Here is a 7,422-nt window from a genome sequence, read left to right as displayed (position 1 = left end):
TCTGGCTTCATTTAAATACGCTAATGAGGTTGCATTGTTATTCCTAGACACCTGGTATTCCTGGACACTAGTAACCTTTGGTACTAGACTTAAGTGTGTGTGTGTGTGTGTGTGTGTGTGTGTGTGTGTGTGGAGAGAAACTGCAACCAAATGATAAGGAGATACAGTGCAAACATATTAAACATTTCATCAAAAGTATAATGATTCTGATTTTAGTATGAACATTAATATATTACACAATAAAAAAGTTACTAGACTGAGTATGTGCACGTGTGTGTGTGTGTGTGCATGTACCCTTAGTGACAGGTGCAGCCAATGAGTCTGGCGTGTGTGCGTGTGTGTGTGCGCGTGTGTGTGTGTGTCTCAGTCAGTCTGACCTGTCTGTTTCTTAGTCTGTGTTGAAATGTTTACTTTGTTAGGGATTAGATGTCATTACTGGGATTAACCTGCCTCTTTAAATAGTCCCTCTGCTGAGAGGCATAGGTTACTGATTTCAATGACACACACACACATACACACACACACACACGCACACACTGACTCATTAGAATGGTATTACGTAAAACCTTTAATCCATAATCAATCGCTAAATAGCCTTGAAGTTATCAGGGTGATTCCATGATACTGATAATATTGAGAATTTATAGCCCTTAAAAATTCAACTTTGTAATTCTAATGTCGCTCCTAAATGAGTAACGGGGTTGAGGTTTTTTTTCTTCTTCAGCACATAGAGTCCCTGCTGAAACTGTCGGAATGGCAAGGCCAATTCATTTGTTTGTGCTGAACACCAAAGACAATTGGGTTTGAGATCAAAAGATGGATATAGTTTAGATAGAGTTTAGGATTTCAGCTTTTATTTCCTGGTATTTACATCTAGACCTGTTAAACAACTTAAAACATAGCACCTTTTGTATGAGACGATCCAATTTTTAGGCGAGCAAAAGTATAGAAACAGATAAGACGAAGTAAATTTAAGTCAGTAACACGTAATATATGGTCGCATATCCCTTGCTTGCAATATCTGCATCAAGCGTGTGACTCACTGACATCACCAAATTGTTGATTTCTTTTTGTTCGGATGCTTTTCCAGGCTTTTACCGCAGCCTCTTTCAGTTGTTTGTTTTAGGTGATTTTTCCCTTCAGTCTCTTCTTCAGGAGGTTTGAGTTAAGGTCTGGTGATTGACATGGCCAGTCTAAAACCTTCCACTCTTCCCCCTGTTGAAGTCCTTTGTTGAGTTGGCAGTGTGTTTTTGGATCACTGTCTTGATGCATTTCTCTGTAAATTGGCAGACACAATGTTCCTGTAAACTTCTGAATTCATTCTGCTTCTACCATCATGAGTTACATGATCGATAAAAATTCGTGAGCCTGTTCCAGAAGCAGCCCTGCAAGCCCAAGCCATGACACTACCTCCACCATGTTTCAGTAGCTGCGTTTACATGGACAACTATAATCCACTCTTAATCCAATTAAGACCATACTCTAATTAAGAAACTACCATGTAAACAACAATTTTTACTTACCTTGATCTAATTAAGGTCATAATCGAAATAAGCAATAATCGAATTAAGACAGGGGGAGTACTCCTATTTTAGTGGCATTATGGACGTGTAGTAGTGACATGTAAACACCTTAATCACATTATGAACGTCGTGTGGGAGTTTTCACCGCATTTTGCGACAGGACACGATCACACACGGCAGTTTTACGTTTTACGGCGAACAAGAGAGTTCGGCTGTGTCCCAAATCGCATACTTTCCTACTATAGGCCTGTAGTGGGGAAAAATACATGTATCTCGGCTACTATATAGACGGTAACTACGCGATTTGGGACACACCCACCGCTTCAAGCAGCTGTGTATTAGCACGTATAGCATGACAAATAATTAACTGCACTTAAAGCGTTCGTAAAAAAAATAAATAAAAACACGCAAAACTGTATACGGTACCATAACGAAGACCAACTGTATGTTGATACGTGAAATTCTGGAGGGATGTCGGAGGGCATGACGCGGTGACGTAATGACGCTGCTGTTAATCTAATTATGTTCTAAAACATGTAGAACGGGAACATGACAGGAGTATTCTAAAAGCGACTCATGTAAACACCTTAATCACATTATTATCTTACTCAGAGTAAGGTCAATAATTAGATTACTGCTGTCCATGTAAACGTAGTCAGTGATGAGCTTGTATGTTTTGGATCATGAGCAGATTCTTTCTTCCTCCACACTTTGGCCTTTCCATCATTTTGTTAGAGGTTCATCTTAGTCCCAGAATTTTTGTAACTCTGATTTATTATTTATTTTTTTTACAGCTGACGAGTGGTTTGCATCGTGTGTTATGGCCTCTATATCTCTGCTCTCAAGTTTCCTTCAAATGGAGGATTGTGATACCTTCACCCCTGCCCTGTGGAGGTTGCTGGTGATGTCACCGACTGTTGTTTTTGGGTATTTCTTCACAGTTCACAGCTCTTTCTTTTCATTGGCAGACCCATTCAGTGTCTGTCGTTCAGTACACCAGTGCTTTCTTTGTTTTTCAGGACATTCCAAATTATTGTATTGGCTATGCCCAATGTTTGTGCAATGCCTCTAACTGATTTCCATCTTTTCTCAGCTTTACAATGGCTTGCTTTTCTCCCATACACAGCGCTCTGATCTTCATGTTGGCTTATCCTTTTTAACAACAAATGATGTTTTCACAGGTGAAACTGAAGGCTAAAACAAAGAGTATATGTTCAGAGCTATTTACTCTTTAAACAATCAATCTAATAGGACACACCTGGGTAACAAGAAACACCTGTCAGTCACATGTTCCAATATTTTTGCTCGCCTAAAGAATTGGCCGTTCTGATACAAAATGTGCTGTGTTCGATGTTGTTTAACACATCTACATATAAATACCATGAGGAAAACTCTGAACTCTCTTCTCATATTGATCTTTTGATCTCAAACCCAAATGTCTTCAGTCTACAGCAAAAAAAAAAAATGTAATTGGCCTTGCTGTTCCAATAGTTTCAGAGGGGACTGCACTTTCTTCTTAATATGATCTGAAGGAAATTCTATTTTCAAATTATAAATTATATTTCATGGTATAGTTAGGTATAGTGTGCTGGGACAGGCAAACATGCTGCCCTAAGTGCTGTAGAGGTTTAAAGGTATTTATCTGAAACATAGCACATATGTTGTTAGGCGTAGGACATTTTATCTTTGTATAAAGTGTCTGCTGTAGTAATGATTTGCTTCGCAATGTTAGTGTAACTTAGACTCACACAGAAAACTTCACTGAGTGTTCTTTGAAGTTCTTAGAACTGTAACATTAAGTAAACTTGTTAGCTAACTATAACGACATGCTAATATGATCTTAGGCTTAGTTGAATTCTCACATCTGATTGGTTAGAATTGGTGTTCACTAATTCTCTAGAACAGCAGCTCTGAAAGTAGGTCTGGCTGCAAGGCAAACCACAGGCTTGTATTATATTAATGTACTCATTGTAACCTGTCATTCCTCTAGTAACAGCTCATTCACATGGACTTCTACAGTGGACGCTCTAGATAACCTAAGATAATAAATGGATTAAAATCATGTATGATCAGTGATATGGTGAAGACTTCTGTAAGGAGATGTTTGTTTAGCACTCATGGAAGGAGGCTCCTGTTCCGGCAGTGTGTAACAGTCGTATTAAGAGGACTTTGCATTTTCTGGTTTCTTGGAAACATTTTTTTCTTTGAACGAGAGAAAAAAATGGACATACCACAAGATTGATAGTGACTAAAAACAGATAAATGTCCAATTTTTGTTAAGAAGCATAAATCCAAATAATCAACTTTGGATGGGGACAGTAACTCCGCTTGGGCTCGGGCTTCATTACACCACCTGTTGTTAATTATTGTCCCATAACAGTATAACCCCCCCCCCCCCCCCCCCCCCACACACACACACACACACACACACACACACAACATGATGTTTGTGAACATGAATGAATCTCTGTAGCGGCCATTTGTTCAGAAAATATTTTGGACCAGATCATTGCATCACTGAGCTCAGGATATATAAATGAAATATCTAGCTCATGAAATAAAAAACGTCTTCTTTTCAAGCCACTTGTTAAGTAGTTCGTAATGTATTTTTAGTTATTGTTATTCTGTTTTGAGATGTCGATTACAGACAAAATCCCTGCTATTGAATTTCTTAAACCTTCGAGAAGCAATAAAGATCATTGTTCACTACATAACAAAGCACTACATGACATATAGGTAGTATCTAGCAAGACTTGTTTTTTTATTTTATTTTTTATTTTTTTGGATAGCAGTGATTTCCTCTGTGGCAACCTCCAAATACAAACAGTGTGTTTGTTCATGGTAGACTCATGACTACCAAAGATCATCAAGCCGGCAAATCCTTAGGTATCACTTTACTATTCATTGTCATTTGTTTCAGGTTTCTGTAGCATGGAGTTCTCTTTTGGGAAAGGGTATCAACTGGGGTAGACAGATGAAGGCCCAAATTTGTTTATCCAAATCCTTTACAACTCGGCAATGCTGAGAATTCTGCTCCAAGCAGCAGAATCGTGTTTTTATGACTAAATTGATTGCAAACCTTCTACTTTCATTAAAAAAAACACCATTAACAACATTTCAAAATACCAGATGAGTGTAACTTTACTGATGAATAGACCAATAGAATTAGTACACGCCTTTTTTTAAATTTTACATTTAAATTAACGCAACATTAAGCAAACTCAATAATATACCGAGGAGCTTACAGTTGACCACAGATTTGGGCCAAGACGTGTCGTGGGACGTCACCACAATGGGCATTCATCCAAAGTCCAAAGAAATTTCACTTATATAAGACATTTAGTGTTTTAGATTGGTTACAAATTTTAGTTTTTTTTTAGATGACACTTAACAACGTAACAAAATTAGGTACGAGACGACTTTAAGAAGTCGTATCTTCATTTCTGAATGTGATGGAAATATTTTCTAATCACTTCTATGCCCAATCTTTGTCTGAAGAGCTTTTAGATGCCCTCAATTGTAATATTCACTCCATCATTCTTCTTGATATACCTATTTTAACTCTGCTGTATGTCATACACCGCTTTCTCCGAATCAGGACAGGGGTCATAGCAAAAACTCTGGCTTCTTTCTTTTGGTTCTTTTCAAACAATGTGGTGAATGCTTCATTTGTGGCCAATGTGTGCCAAGAAAGCGTTCTCCACAACATTACACCACCACCAGCAGTTGGAATTGTTGACACAAGGCAGGTTGGGTCCATGGATTCACGCTGATGACCCAACGTCTGATTCTACTCTCTCTATATCAGCAGAAATCAACATTCTTCAGTGTACGTATAGTATCGTGATATATCTGTGCTCTCTCTCTCTCTCTCTCTCTCTCTCTCATTCTCAGCCAGACCTCTCTCTCTCCCCTGAGTTCATCCCACAAGAGCAAAAACACATTACGTTCCACTCAGAGGCTACACACACACACACACACACACACACACACACACACACACACACACACACACACACACACACGCCTGAGTGTGTGTTCAAAGTGAGATTGTTATTGTTCGTGTCAAGTGTGTTCAGTCATATACAAACAGTGTGTGAGTAGTCAACAGGATGTTTTATCAGTATTGAACTTTATTGATTGTTCCTAGAGCAGATAAGAGTGGCATCCTCCCATAACCTTGCTTCCTCCTTAACCTTCAATTAAACCCCCTCTTCAACTTTACAACACACACACACACACACACACACACACACACACACACACACACACACACAGTAGACTTTACAATGCCTACATAGTTACTACCAGGAAACAATCTCCCAAACCACACCCCATTCTTCCTTTTTCACACACACACACACACACACACACACACACACACACATGATCTACATCTGTTTTTGGCTTTTTCACACACTTATCAATGATCATCAGCATGTTTGTATTAGAAACACTGGGTAGGACCCCGCTTTGCTCTCAGAACAGCCTCAATTCTCCATGGTATGGATTCCACAAGGTGTTGGAAAATTCCTTTGAGATTCTTCTCCATGTTGACACGATCACATAATTACTGCCGAATTGTCAGATGCTCATTCATGCTGCAAATCTCCCGTTCTATCACATCCCAACTGTGCTCTTTTGGATTCAGATTCAGTGACTGGGAAGGCCACTGATGTTTCCTGAACTCACTGTCATGGTCATGAGACCAGTTTGAGATGATACTGGAAGTAGCCAGTAGAAGGTGGGAAAGGGATTGCACGTGGTCAACAACAATACTTGATGCTTGATTGATACACAATCTGTGCCAGGAAACCATAATCCACACCATTACATCAGCAGCAGCAGCTTGAATTGTTGACACATGGCAGATTGTGTCAATGGATTTTCAGGTGTTAATATCAATTTCTGACCTGACCCTCTGTGTGTTGCAGCAGAAATTAAGATTCAATAGACCAAGCCAGTTTTTTTGTGAACTGTCGCCTCAGATTTTTGTTTTTGGCTGACAGGAGTGTCACTCTGGTCTTCTGCTGTTGTAGCCACCCTGCCTCAAGTTCTGACCTCTTATGTGTTCTGAGATGCATTTCTGCTCACCATAGTTGTCGAAAATGGTTAATTGAGTTACTATAGCCTTTCTGTCAGCTCGACCCAGTCTGGTGCTCACTGGAACTTTTCCCTATATTGTTCTGTGTAAACTCTCAAGACTGTTACGCGTGTGAAAATCCCAGGAAATCGTCAGTTTCTGAAATACTCAAACCAGTCTGTCTGGCACCAACAACCATGTGACAGTCACATTCCCCGCCCACTGTGATGGGGTGGGGAATGTGTTAATATGAGCAGTTAACATGAGCATTAACTGAAGCTCTTGATCAGTGGCTGCATAATTATATGCATTCTGCTGCTACCATGTGATAGGCTGATTGGATAATTGCATGAATGAACATGAGTACATGTGTATACATTTAGAATTTGATTGATGCTAGAGACATTTAATATGCTAGTGTCACATTATGTAAACAATAAGTGGATCTGAAAGTAAACACAGTGATTATTATTGCACTTCCTCCTGATTAAGTCGAGTCTCTGCCCTATGTCCAAACCGAAATGTTGATTTAACAGTGTTTAACAGTGGCTGATGAACTCAAAGCTCCTTGATGATAATATTCAGTCATCAAATAAATTTTTACAGGGGTAGTTGGTTCAAGTGATAGTGATGAACCTCCAGTTTCACCCTGGTAGATGCGGAAATGTTAATTAGCTAGTTAGCCTACTGATGTAATAGTTTAATTACTGCATAGTGTAAATAAATAATGGGATGATCCTTAAGAATATAAACTCAAATGTACTGCTCTGGTCACTCTGAATACTGAAATTGAAGCCTGATGTACGAAAACAGTCA

This window comes from Ictalurus punctatus, chromosome 29, assembly GCF_001660625.3.
Source record: "Ictalurus punctatus breed USDA103 chromosome 29, Coco_2.0, whole genome shotgun sequence".
NCBI classification, from domain to species: Eukaryota; Metazoa; Chordata; class Actinopteri; order Siluriformes; family Ictaluridae; genus Ictalurus; species Ictalurus punctatus.
Note: the sequence above shows the minus strand (reverse complement) of the source record.